A 13167-nucleotide genomic window follows, 5' to 3' on the forward strand; every position below is an offset into this window, starting at 1 on the left:
AATGACCGTTTTGGATGTTAAAAGCAATAAAAATCGACATACAAGAAATAAAAACTAGATATAAAAAATAAAAACAATATAATACATAAAATTTCATAAAAATTAATAACGCAATAGAAATGTTCAGTGTTGTATTTCTTAATAAAAGATTTTTAAAGATGTTCATAAAAACGTTTACAGAGTTATCAGAGTTGAACCGGGCTTATCTATTATAGAAAACGATGCATGACGCGCAATGACATAGTAGGGAGATTCGGGACTTAAGTATTAAGCGTTATATTCATAGTCATGAGTCATGACGTAAATTCTCTGGGACGGTTCGTTCGTCTGAAATTATCATGTAAGATGATCGCACCACTTTGATACTTTTATGAGACGACAAAATCTAAGTCATTTTTTTTAAATCGTATAAACTGTTAATAAAAAAGTATAGCGTCTGTGCAATGTATAACGTTGCGAAAAATGAGAGACTATCGTAGAGAAGGCAATTTTACATAGGCATTAATTTTCATCCTGCGCGCATATCCGGTTGCGATTGAAGCTTTAAAAAGTGCAGCATCGATTCCTGTCGCGTTTCGCTTTGGATAAGGAAAGCTATCTCCGTACAACACCTCGTCATCCGCGCGAATAGTATCGGCTTTTCCCATCGGGTCAATCGGAGTTTAAATTCCACGGTCGTCGTATATCGATCACCTTCGTCTGTACAAGATTATACGTAAGACGTTCGACGTCGCGGTTAATGGAGGTAAGACATTTTCGGCAGAATACCTCGGGTAAGTGGTCGATTACCGCTCTGCCATGTTTCCTGCCCAGGACTTCGATCTCACTCACGCCTTCGGATGCATCCTGACAATAAATGGACCAAAGGTCGGGGCTGATAGACTTTAAGTACTAATCTCATCAAGGTGAAGACGACTAATCGCTAATGCGACCGAGCGGATATTGCTCCGCGCACGAACGAAATTGTTATTTCCATCGTCGCGAGTAGGTCATGAAAAATCGGACACGACAGTGGGGTCAATTTTTATCACAGCGTGCTTCACTCGCGGGTGCGATAAATCGAGGTTTGAAAATAGAATTATTTTAATTCCGCTAATAAAAATTTTAAGAAAAACCACTTTACAAAATAATCTATTTGTTTAATATTTATTTTTTGAAAAAAATACTTTTTATTTATTTTAAACGTTGATTTGTTAAACATTTCGTATTCAAGTTATGAAATGGGTAAAATTGATATGTTTGCTGAAATTATTGGTGTAATTTTGTACTGATCAAACGGTACAGAATAATTGAGATTGGAACACAAAGTCATCATCAATCGTAAAAATATTATTCTAAGCGGGTCACAAGTATTTGAAGACAACGAAAACAACTCCATCGATCTTCACCGCCAAGGCCTGGGGCGCTGCTGGGACTTATTTGAAAGCTTAACAAACGCTTAAAGTGGAAGAGGGTTAAGGAGCAATGACAATCTAACTCACTGCTGGGATCAGAACTTTGAAACTCAACCGCTGTTTCCGTCGAACAAAAGCCGATTACTACAAAGCGATCCGTCAGTGCTATACGTATTATTTCCACCACAGAAATTACCAAATATTTTTAGATGTTTTATTTAAATGCATAATGAAGATAGTTGTGCGATAAATTTAATTATTTATTGCATACGTCTTCTTCTAGTAATATTCTTATAAATAACTGCAACAATTATTTTGTGGAAATTTAAAAAAACAGAAAACTATAATAAATATATAGTATAAAATATCGTTTCATTATTAAGAAATTTGTAAAAAAAGTATTAATAAATTTATAAATGTCGAAAATAATGTTACTATTTGTATTATAAAATGTTTGATATTACACACATACACGCACACAGAGTTCTATGTATAATTCGAATTTATGTTATTTTTAAAAATTGTGATTGAATGAATTATCTATATAACATTGGCAAAATCCAAATATTTGTTATATAGCAGAACCAAGTGATATGTTTCATTGCCCCTGCGATTATGCAATTTTCACACATAACACACGAAACCTTTCGCTCCAATAAACACTACGGTCTAAATACAAAACGGTCGAATCTCAATATTCAGTAAAATCCTCTTTTGTAAAATATATACACACACACATATAAGAGAAGGAATGTATTTTATGTATTGTTTGAGATAAATTTTAACCACAATTAGAACATCATAAATTTTCATGATAAAGAACGGAGATTCATTTTTAGATACATTGTCAAATTAAAGATCGAGCTAAGAACGTTGCATTAATTATGTAAATGCAAAGTGGTAGAATGTCGACTGAATTTCTGAATATATTCCGGTACTTTTCCTTAAATGTTTAAAATCACACATACGTTTTCCTCTTGTCGTCTCACTATTCGTGAGTACGTGAACTTTTTGTCATTATCAAAGTTTTTGTCATTCGTGCTCGAGATGAAACTGTTAGTCTTTAAAGTAGGTTGTAACCCTCGCACGAGTAAGCGAAGCTTGTGAAGTGGATGCGTCAGAGTGGATGAGGCTGCAATATTCAGATGCTGTTAGGGAGGATTTTCTCGTCCGCGGCGAATGTATAGACTTTGAGCAGCCTTGGATCAACCTGGCGCATTCAGCCGCAGTGTTGGGGCGGCGCCCAGATTTCGTGTCTGATTGTCATTCTTGAAACGTAACGCGTGCTTATTTCTGCCTATTTCTTTTCTGTAGAAAGATGTATCTACAGTTATCAACAATAAATATGTGTACCCTTATATTACTTTTTCCATCATCGAAGAACTTTATATGTAACAACATTTTTTGCAATATTTTTTAAAATTATAATATATTATTTATAAAAACATCAATATATTCCGATAATTTTAGATCCGTGACATTTAGCTTTACAAAATATTAGTTTGTAACATTTAAGATACAAATTTTTTTATATAAGATTCTTGTACTATGATTATGTTACAGTTTTTTTTAACTCTTCATCAACATAGCATATGCAAAATTTTATTGTGTGAGGCTTGTGCATATAAATGTGCATTTGATAATTATATTTTGCGTATTAGTATCACTTCGATAAAGCTACAACTCTAAGTAGAGAGTTTGAAAAATGTTCGCTGAATTTCATTGGATTACAAAATTGTGAACAATTAAATCGCAAATTGGATAATATCGTATAAAAGCACCTGTGTTAAGGATGAATATAACGTATGAGTCTTACTGCCAGATATCGCGCTCGTATATCAGATAATTCAGAGTAACGTACATTTGAGCGAATAAAAAGTTGAGAGAATTTTTCCAATAAATGTTACCTCTTCTCACCGCTGCTACTTCCGATAATTCATTCTCTCGTTATTGATACTGCCAGAAAGATAATTACTTCCACCGCTTTCATCGCTAAAATAACGAGTAGCAGAAGAGAGATAATAATAACAAAACAGATATAGCAATATATATTTCGTGCAGTAACGTGAAGAGAAAGAGAGAGAAACATTCATGTATCGGTTTTGTACTATGTTCTTGCGAAGATACGCTCGACAAATGTCGTTGTCGACAATTTGAATATTTGAACGTTCAAAATATTTAAATATTTGAAGCACGTTTTCGATTTTACATTCTACTTTTTTTAATATGCATTTATTATTTCATTATTGATCATTATTTTATTGATTATTTCAGAATAGTAACAAGTAGAATAATTAAGATGTTGTTTCAGATAATAAGTAAAGATACCCGAGTAATCAAAATGTAAATTATGTCAGTGATGTGCATGAAACTTTACAAATAAAAGATGTTATAATACTGATGAATGCAAACGCCCGAGTGTAAAGCAACTGCTTAAATGTATAGCCGCATACAAGTACACTGTCAAATATACAATATAGCTCGGTGCATGGAACATTTCGAGAATATATTGCCATCACGGAACAAAAAGTCTAGCCCGCCATTACGTATGCGTTTTAAAACTGTTAAAACTGTTAACGCGGATTTAAGATCGGTGATAAATTTGCATCCGAATGCAGAAACGACGCGACGCGTCCGCGCTGCACGCGAAAAGATCGTAAAAAGAGGCGCATTCGTAGATTTATGCTTCCACGACGATCTCACTTGCGCCGGAAAAATTCAGGACTCTGTATTGGATCCTTCGCGAGTCGAGACGCGTATATTTCATAAAAGCCGTAAATTCTCGTTAAGGGCGTTACCCACGCGCGCGTGGGTCAAATAATACCGGTAACTTGGCGAGAAATTACCGCGGACATTATATGTGCATTCCCACCGGATACGACCGTATTTCGTTCTAACAACAAGCCGTAATTTACTGGTTTTCATTAACAAATATTATTAATATGTAGACGCTGTACATTTCTCGCCACGCAAACCCGATAAAATAATAAAGATGGTCTATTTATACAGAAGCAATGTGTTAATGGATGAATTATTCCATTTGAATCGAGTGTACACACACGATAATAGTAATAATACAAGTCATACAAAATGTTACATTTTCCCATTCAATTAGAATTAAATCAGGTTTAGCATGAGTGAAAATTGCCGCACAAGAAGCTAATTCGCAAGTTAACTAAGGTCAACTTGTCACGGCAACTGTATCTAGTTTTTGGCCCGTAACGAAAGTTTATGTTGGATTACCGTAATGTCGCGCGACGATGCGACCATTAATCTTCCAGTTCTCGACAGTCAATACCGTCATTGCGTCATTTATCAAGATTCGACGGACTGCAGCCGTGAATCGTGATATTTTGAGTTCTCGGCACCCTGCGTCGCGTACGCCGGAGTTTGCCGAGAACGGGAAAGACAACAACACGCCGGTTGACCGGGGAGGGAAGAAGGGTCGCCGGTGTGCTTTGCACGAGTGAGCACGGCGCGTGCTGCACTCCTCACATCCGGTCGTGCCGTGTTGCGACATGCGCGCACGCCGGCTGCCGATAATAATAAGGGCTTGAATAATAGCTTTGCACAAGGCTTCGCGCGGGCAAAACTTACGGGAGGAAGAGTACGCTAAAGAACGCGGAGTTTTCATGACGAAAGACGACGTCGCACGGTTGGATTATGTGATTATAATGCCGTCATCCTGATACATTACGGCACATTACTCGTGTATAGAGTATGCTGCAGACACCTAATGTCATTTCAATTATAGATATTAAAGAACGAAATAAGAAACATGATGGTTGCTTCTAATGGGGACAAGGCGACGATAGCTATTCAATCATTTAATTTTGAAAATTTAAAGGTTTTAAAGAATTAAATTTAAAAGATGTAATTAGACGAACAAGTTCTGATTTTGAATTTCCTTCGAATATAAATTTTACTTTAGTCAAATAAAATCAGCTAAATTAAAGTAAAATAATTGAGATTTGTGATTATATAATATTAATATAATTGAATTCTTATTTAATTAGAAATTTGCGCGCTATACAAACAACACTACGATCAATACGCGATAGTCATTATTTCATTTCGTATTATTCTAGATCAATAGTTCTGACTCCTCTATTATTGGTGCCACCCTAAAAACATGTCTCGCAGTGTGCAGCTGCCTCTACCCTTTATCTCGCTATTTTCCCGATCTCCTTTTAGGAGGTTTCTTTTATTCTCCAATATTATATTAATACAATAATCGTTTTTTAAACCAATATTAAAGAAGTAATTTAAATTTTAGAATCTAAGAAGATTCTACTAATATTTGTGGAAAATAGGTCGAGGCATTTCGACGAAGAATCTTTGTCTCAAACTTTGGTAGTAATGAATAAAAATAATGCGCACATGGATTATTATTGCGCTTCTATCAAACTTTGCGTTCGAGCAGTTATTTACTTCAGTTTGAAGAATAATCTTCAATTATGTCGACATTTTTCTACATATAAATAAATGCAAAGTATTACTGGCTGCATTTTCCGTAAAACCGAAAGCTACGAAAATAGATGTGCAGTCCGCGCATACCACGCACGCTTCGTGTCCGTTTTGTAGGACGTCCAGCACGAGATTACGACATTTAGGATGCCGGGCGTTCGGAGTACGCCAAGATGAATTTTAGGTATGTCCAGATGTCGTACGAAGTAAGGTCACGTTCTGCAAACTGCGATCTGTGCGGTATCGCGTGGCAAACTCGCGAAAAGAAGGCCAAAACTTTCGTCATCGGTGTGTATCGGATGAAATTATTCACCCGCATCTCTTTCGTGTATCTTCTGCTTGATTAACGAACTAGTCGGTCCGTCGCGTCGATTTCTTATCACAGCCAGATGCTCCACCGCCTCCGCCAAAGTATGCAAATGAAGCGGCTCGCTTCGTCGGTAGAATAAAAAAAAGAAAAAAAAGAATGAATATGCAACGCTGATTAACTTAAAAATGTCGTTAAAGCCTACCGTCCTGATAAAACGATTTTCGTCCTCCGGTCTTCTCCCAACGACTATCTTTCGCGCCTTTTTGCGCAGAATTTTTTCCCATCGACTCACGTATCACCGAGAAGAATGCGATATATCGCACATATTTTGTTACGGAAGCGTTTTTCGAACAACGATGATAGGATAAAGTCTATTGTTTGCCGTAGCTTTATATATTTGCAGTTTCGCGAAAATGGCTTTTAATTTCACAAAGGTCGCTCATTATGTCCCATAAGTTAGTGCTAATGAAAGAGCGAAAACACTCGCCGCATGCTAATTGTCGGAATTTAGTCGTCCGCGTGTAATAAAATGAAAATTAGCAACAGAGCGAGATACAAAGTGTCGTTGGCCGCAAATTTCCGTCGAATTGTGAAAGCACGACACGTCACGCGCGCCTGCCTCGAATGCCGGCGACGAGACAGCACGAGAGATAATGCTGGAAATCGCGCGAAAGCCGATAAAGAATCGGGTTCGCGACGCTACTCGCAGTTTCCGCGTGTGTAATACGTTATAAGAAATCTCCTCCGAGCTGCTATCTGGCAAGCCACGCTTGCCAAGAATCCGCAGGCCATCGAATCCGAGAGACAACCCCCGTCGTGTGATCGCCCCTCACGTCGCATCTCCCTAATCTCGGCAACCCTCCCTCGAGCTCGCTACACGCCACGTTATCTTCATTCTCGATCGTGGATGTCGGCGTTTGGGGTGACGCGCGCGAGAGCAGCTTTAGCGGCACGCAGGCAAACGTACACACGACCGAGAAGCGTGGCTCGTGCGCGAACGTGCGCGCGCGCATTCTGCAACCCCGAGGGGTGACAACGCTACGCGACGCTCCTCATGGCGGCAACGACGACGACGACGACGACGACGACGACGACGACGACGACGACGACGACGACGACGACGACGACGACGACGGTGGTGGTGGTCTACGTCGAGGGGTGAGGAAGAACAAGCCGCGCGAACGAAGGGGTCGACGAAAGGGGTGAGGGGGGACAGAGCGGGACACGATCGCGGGTCGACCATCGCGCGCAGCGATGGTGGGGCATGACGACGAGGAGGTGGGGAGTTCGCACGTCGACCGGAACGGCCCCACCAAGTTTTATCCAACGATCCGGGAGGCTCGTCGAGGTAGTGGTCCGCGCCCCACAGTCGCGACAGCTCGAAGCGCGCGCCGCGTCGACCGAGTTGCGCCTCGCTTGCGGAGTTGCGCGTGAGGGAGCGGAGCAGAGAGGAAACCCGGAGAGAGAGAAGCGTGGTGGCGACGGTGCTCTAACGGCGGAAAGCGTACGGACGACCGCGCGCAACCCGAGTACTCTCCCGAGGGCGCCACCCAGCGTTAGGGGTTGGCGTGACGTTCCGCGTTATCGGGAGGACACGGCGAGAGTGTGGCTCTGTCGAAGGGAGCAGCCGTGTACGCGAGAGTGCGGAGGAGTCGCCTTTTATTTTCCGCTGCGATCGTGTTATTATTCCTGTGCGCCGGTGCGTCGCTCGTTATCCAGGTCGCGCCGGTGGATGTTTCGCGCGAGAAGCGCCGCGTTTCGTGCGCCGTTCCTCCTGAAAGGGACTTGCGGGTGAAAGTGCCCGAGTAGCACAAGTGCGCGGGGAGGACCTGCCGCGGGATTTTTTTCTCTCTCGCGGCGAAGCAGTTCCGGTTGCGTCGGGTATCAGCGCCGGCTCCGGTGTTGAGCATCAGCGGTGAGGAGAAGACTGGTGTAATTCGACGAGTGAGAAGCGAGAGTCGCCGTGTACGCGCGCGTTGACACGCCGCTCAAATTTCGCGGCTGGCTCGGTCGATCCGGATACAAGAGCCGCCTGTCCAGTTTTTTTCTCCCGCCAGGCTGGTTTCGGGGGTGGCGGTTATACATACCGGGGAGTGCCGCAGGTGCGGAGGAAACTCGGCCCGTTCGGGGGGCGGTCACGTATCAGCGTTCGTCCTGCGCAACGCCGGGGATCATCCAAAGTTCACCTGGGGAGGAGCCGTGCTCTCTGCGTACGCGGGGACGTTAGCACCTGGCTGTCGATAGCGTACGTATCAAGATATCACCTGTCTCGCGCGCGGGTTCTGGCGCGGTGCCGCGCTACGGCCTCGCTTCTTAGGTTCTCTCTTACACCCCCAAACAGGTTATTGATTTTGCCGAAGTAAGGAGGCACGGATGTAGCCCGTACGCCCTGCGACCTGCTCTCTTTCACCCTTGTTCCTCTCCGGTCTCCTCCCTACCTCCGTCTCTCCTCCCTCACCCCCCCTCTCTCTCTCTCTCTCTCTCTCCCTTTCCCTCTCGTGCTCTATCGTCTCCATCCGTCCGACCGTCTGTCGGCATCCTCGTTTCACGCCTTGTCCTTGATCCTGCGTATCCGCGACGGCAGGTGAACTTACGCGATCCTCCCGCATATACGCTTCCTCTCGAAAATGTGTCGCATGCTGGTGGACGATATGTCATGGATCATTGCGCTGCATCGGACGCACGATTCAGTTCTCGAGGGGAATTGGGAGAGGGCAGTATAGGACACTTGAAGTGATATCGTTGAGACCCCTCGAGGACACGCGGTGTGTCTCACGCGAACTTCGAGGAATCTATTTACTATTCTACTATCGGAATATCGCATACATGTCAAGTTCACTAGAAGCCGCTGATCGGTGGCCGCGTGTAGGAGTTCGAGCAGACTCATGCCGGCCGGTTCGCACCGAGTCTGTGCACCGTGTTAACGCGATAAACATACTTATGCGGTATAATTACAATTGATGTGATCGATGACGTGCTCATTTAGAAGCATACTTGTACGATGAAATTCATCCTTAATCAACATAAAATTATGTAGATAATGATTGCATTTTTATTATGTTTATATAAATATATTTTGAGATTTAATATTAAATATATTTCAGCCGGAATCTCGAGTAAGCGATCGACATCGTATTATTTTTCCTCTTGTAAAATATATCTTATGTCATTAATTCCTACTCGTTTTTATTTCAAATCAATTCTCGCAATGCGCAAAATTGTTTTTGTACCGAATCAATCAATAATTGTTCATATTAAAATAAAAAACTGTTAGACAAAGTGATATAACGTACTATAATGTGGTCATCGATCAATTGTCGATTGCAATTTCAAGAAGACCTTCAAACTCGCATCGATAAGTGAACCTGTCGCACACGTAATTGTTATTTCTTCCGGAAAGTATTCAATCTTATCGATTGACGTTCGTGAACGAGAAAACTTGTCGCGTATCACCGGCTTTGTACTCTTACGTGGCTCTGGAATATTGATGCCGCAGTATTTCAATTATTCTAAATCATGTTCCAAGAATATATACTCCGCTGGTGATCCGATCAATAGTCATCGACTATTAAACATACATTTTAAAAGTTGTAAAAGTAAAAACAGCGACGTGTGTATATATAAAATTAACTCTCCTTTGTGACTAAACCCTTTCTTATGTCATCTAAAATGTTAAAAGAATTATATTATTCATTATAATTTGTTATGTATATATTTGTGCGAAAACGTTTAAAAACCGTCATATCCTGCCGTACTCGAATAAATAATAATTCCTTTGACGTTTACGTGAAGCTTCCGGTTTTCGAAATTCTCTCGGAGCGCGAAGGGTTAGCACCATGCCGCGCTCGTGTCTAACGTGATGTCGTGTCAACGAACCCCTATGGCACATTGTTGCGGAATAGCGTGACCGTATACTTCAGACAGTGGTTACGAGCAGATTCCAACTGACACCGGATCGATCCGACGGGGAACTTTTCACGGCGGGCAGTCGCGGAGACGGCGGAGGCGGCGGTGGCGGCGGTGTGTGCGTATGTGTGTGTGTGTGTGTGTGTGTGTGCGTGGTCTTTCGCGAAACCGGCGGGCTCGTAGTAAATCAATAGAAGCCACGTGAACCCGCGACGGGCGATCGTTCTGTCATGCTCCGTCCGTGGAAGCGCGGCCTCGTGAATTTGGCGAGCGAGCAGATCGATAATAATTCGGCTGAGGCCGCCTCCGCGAAGGATTTGACCCTTTGAACTCCCAATATAGATAGTTTTCCGACCTGATCATTTCTTATGAAGCCACTCTTGCGTAACTTCTAGTGAATAATACACGCCAGAATCTATATCGCAAAAAATAACTTCCGATAACATTATCGTCAAAGCTTCGAGATGAAAATTTGTTAAGTCAATATGGTTAAGAAAAAAAATTCCGAGATATGCGCTGGACGATAAACACGTCCGTTGGTACTGAAAAGCGAATTTCTGATAAGATTAATCGGATGTATTTTTAGCGTTCTGTTTCTTGCAAAGATATTTTCAAAATTTTGTAGATTAAGTTTGTAGAATGTTTGTGTGTTGTACGTTTTTATAAAGTTAAATATATTAAGTTTCTCTGCACAATTACATCTGGAATTAAATCTCTAATAAAATCCATGCAAAATTAGCTGCACAATGAAATTTCGTTATCGCCTTGTATCTTCAAACCTTAATTCATCAACATCATTTAATTTCTAACGTTAAGTGACTTTACATAACAATCAATCTATCTCGTAAGAATGTGTCTGGAAATGTTTCCAATACATAAGATTTCGTGATAAACGGAGAGTTCTGACAAAGTGTTTGCGAAGATAGTTCCACCTATTTCAGTAACATAGTACATTTAAATGCAATGATAAGACGTGATATGCATGACGGCCAACGCGTGATATAGCATTTGATGGTGATGTAAAACGCTTTGTGAATTAGATAACGATTGTATGGAGTTATTCCACTCGCGAATCGTCGGATAACATCCATAAAGCTTCTTATACAGATTTCGCCAGTTATACACAAAGAGGCTATTCAGAAATCTAACATCAATCAAGCTCTCTTGACGGACGTGCCGGATTTATATGTATAATTAAGCTGCCCCTCATTTCTAACTAAATTTACGCTACTATCATCGTTGTCGACACAACGAGTGACCTATACAGATACAATAAGAAGAGCTCATTAAGCCCACTTTAGATCTGTAATTTACGACAAAAATTGCAACAAAATCTTATTTTTACTTTTATGTATCACTTGAATAATAGTAATATGAAAAATAACATAAAAAATACGCCGTATATAAAATTGTAAATGGAATAACTAGTTGCGAATTCTGTTGCAAAAAACCGTTTAAAAAAATGATATTTTTAAAATACAAATACATGTACCTCATTGGAGAGCACATTGCGACTCTAATGCCAAACCATAAATAAATAATATCGCAAAAAATAACCTGAAGTCATTTCGCGTATCTCCGCGCGAGTCTTCACGACGAAGAGGGTTCTCGATAGGAATAGAAACTGCACGTAGGCGTGTCTGACTCGCTGTACCCGAGAGAGGGATCGCGGCTATTTCTGAAGTTATTTGGCACACTGTGATACATTAACGATGCGTCTAGAATGTATCAAAACAAGAAGAAAAAAAAGAAAAACTTGTTTATAAACTCGCGGTGCAGTAATATCGAAAAATAGCATGCGCTCGTGTCTCTTCCGTTGACTGTTCAAACCATTCGTGATACTTTTTAATGAAAATACGCTTTTATCAGAGAGAACGCGGAAACGTCCTGGACGTTTTTGATATTACCTTCGCGGCGAGCATTATTTTACAGCGCGGGCACGAGATGTTTGCTTTTAATGACGGCGTAGACAAACGTGCAGTCGGCGCTTTCGGCATAATCCCGAAATTGGAGTGATTCGTATAATTTCTCCACTTTTGAATGTTCCGCGAAATAGAATTTATCTCTGAAAACCCCCCCGGTGCGCCCGAAGCGGGGCAGCGGAGGACGGTCAATAGTCTCGAGGTATAGCGCCGCCGACCGCAGTAACTATATTCCTGGGTGAGCAATTTAATTGCTTTCGTGGCATCGCGTCACGAGGGCTTCATGTGCCTCCATGTCTTCCCCTTTCCTCGTTTTTGCATCGATGAAATCTGACCGTTGAGCGAAAGCGACGATAATCTGGAGAGTACAACGGACACCGATATCGCAGCGATGATGATTGTCGATTGATGACGTTCCATCCGAGCGCCGATTAATTGCTTTCGTCCCGCCGCCTCGTCGGCCGTTTGTTTTTCATTTCGCGTAAGTTGCTCGTAAAACGGGTTTATCAATACGGCCCAAATATCTCAGCGAAAATGTCAATAATATCGAGCTACAACGACATCACCCGCGGGCACTACAGCGTCCGGGAAATAAAGGCGGATTGCCTTCGCCGGATTGAACAAAATGAAATAAAATTTACGATGCAGAAATATGTGTTTACATAAGCAGTAAGTTCTGTCGCATACTTTCTCGTAAATCGAGATCGAGATAAATTCCAATTGTTCTTAATCAAGACAAAAGTCAGTCGAGTCACGCAAATATAAATAGATATTGCTTTATCTGTTAATTAATTTGAACCAAATAAATTGTTAACGCGAGTTTTAATTGTCAAGATGTTTACTGCCGGAATTGAGAAAAGTGCACTTTGAATTTGTTAGAGTTTTCGTTCAATAACAGCAAGTGTGTTTAATGTGGACACATGTAGCTTATATTATGTTGACCCGTAAATATGTGGACTAATCGCGGAAATGTGCATCACGACGACGCGTAATATCTAAAACGGATTTCGGGTATTTGGAATTTCGCGTTTTCACCCGTGATCCATTCGTTCGGTAAAGCGCAGTATATTGCGAAACTATCGACATTCTCGGTTCTAAAACCGCGGCTGTGTGCGGCCGTCATATTGTAAAACGCGTCCGTATGCGCCGTATCATCGGTCGTATGATG

The 13167-nt window shown here is 41.6% G+C and overlaps 1 protein-coding gene and 1 long non-coding RNA gene across 4 annotated transcripts in view; one reads left to right on the forward strand and one right to left on the reverse strand.

Moving 5' to 3' along the window:
• Positions 1-13167, reverse strand: part of LOC105674357 (uncharacterized) — a 290795-nt gene that overhangs the window by 22465 nt on the left and 255163 nt on the right. The gene's annotated exons all lie outside the window — the stretch shown is intronic.
• CadN (Cadherin-N) overlaps positions 7464-13167 on the forward strand; it is a 183921-nt gene continuing 178217 nt past the window's right edge. Inside the window, exon 1 of one of the 3 annotated variants that reach the window (XM_067348195.1) lies at positions 7464-8416. The gene's annotated coding sequence lies outside the window, so the exon portion shown is untranslated. The remainder of the gene's footprint in view (positions 8417-13167) is intronic. The other 2 variants (XM_067348196.1, XM_012370585.2) reach the window with 2 other exon arrangements.

The sequence above is a fragment of the Linepithema humile genome, chromosome 1 (genome assembly GCF_040581485.1).
Source record: "Linepithema humile isolate Giens D197 chromosome 1, Lhum_UNIL_v1.0, whole genome shotgun sequence".
NCBI lineage: Eukaryota > Metazoa > Arthropoda > Insecta > Hymenoptera > Formicidae > Linepithema > Linepithema humile.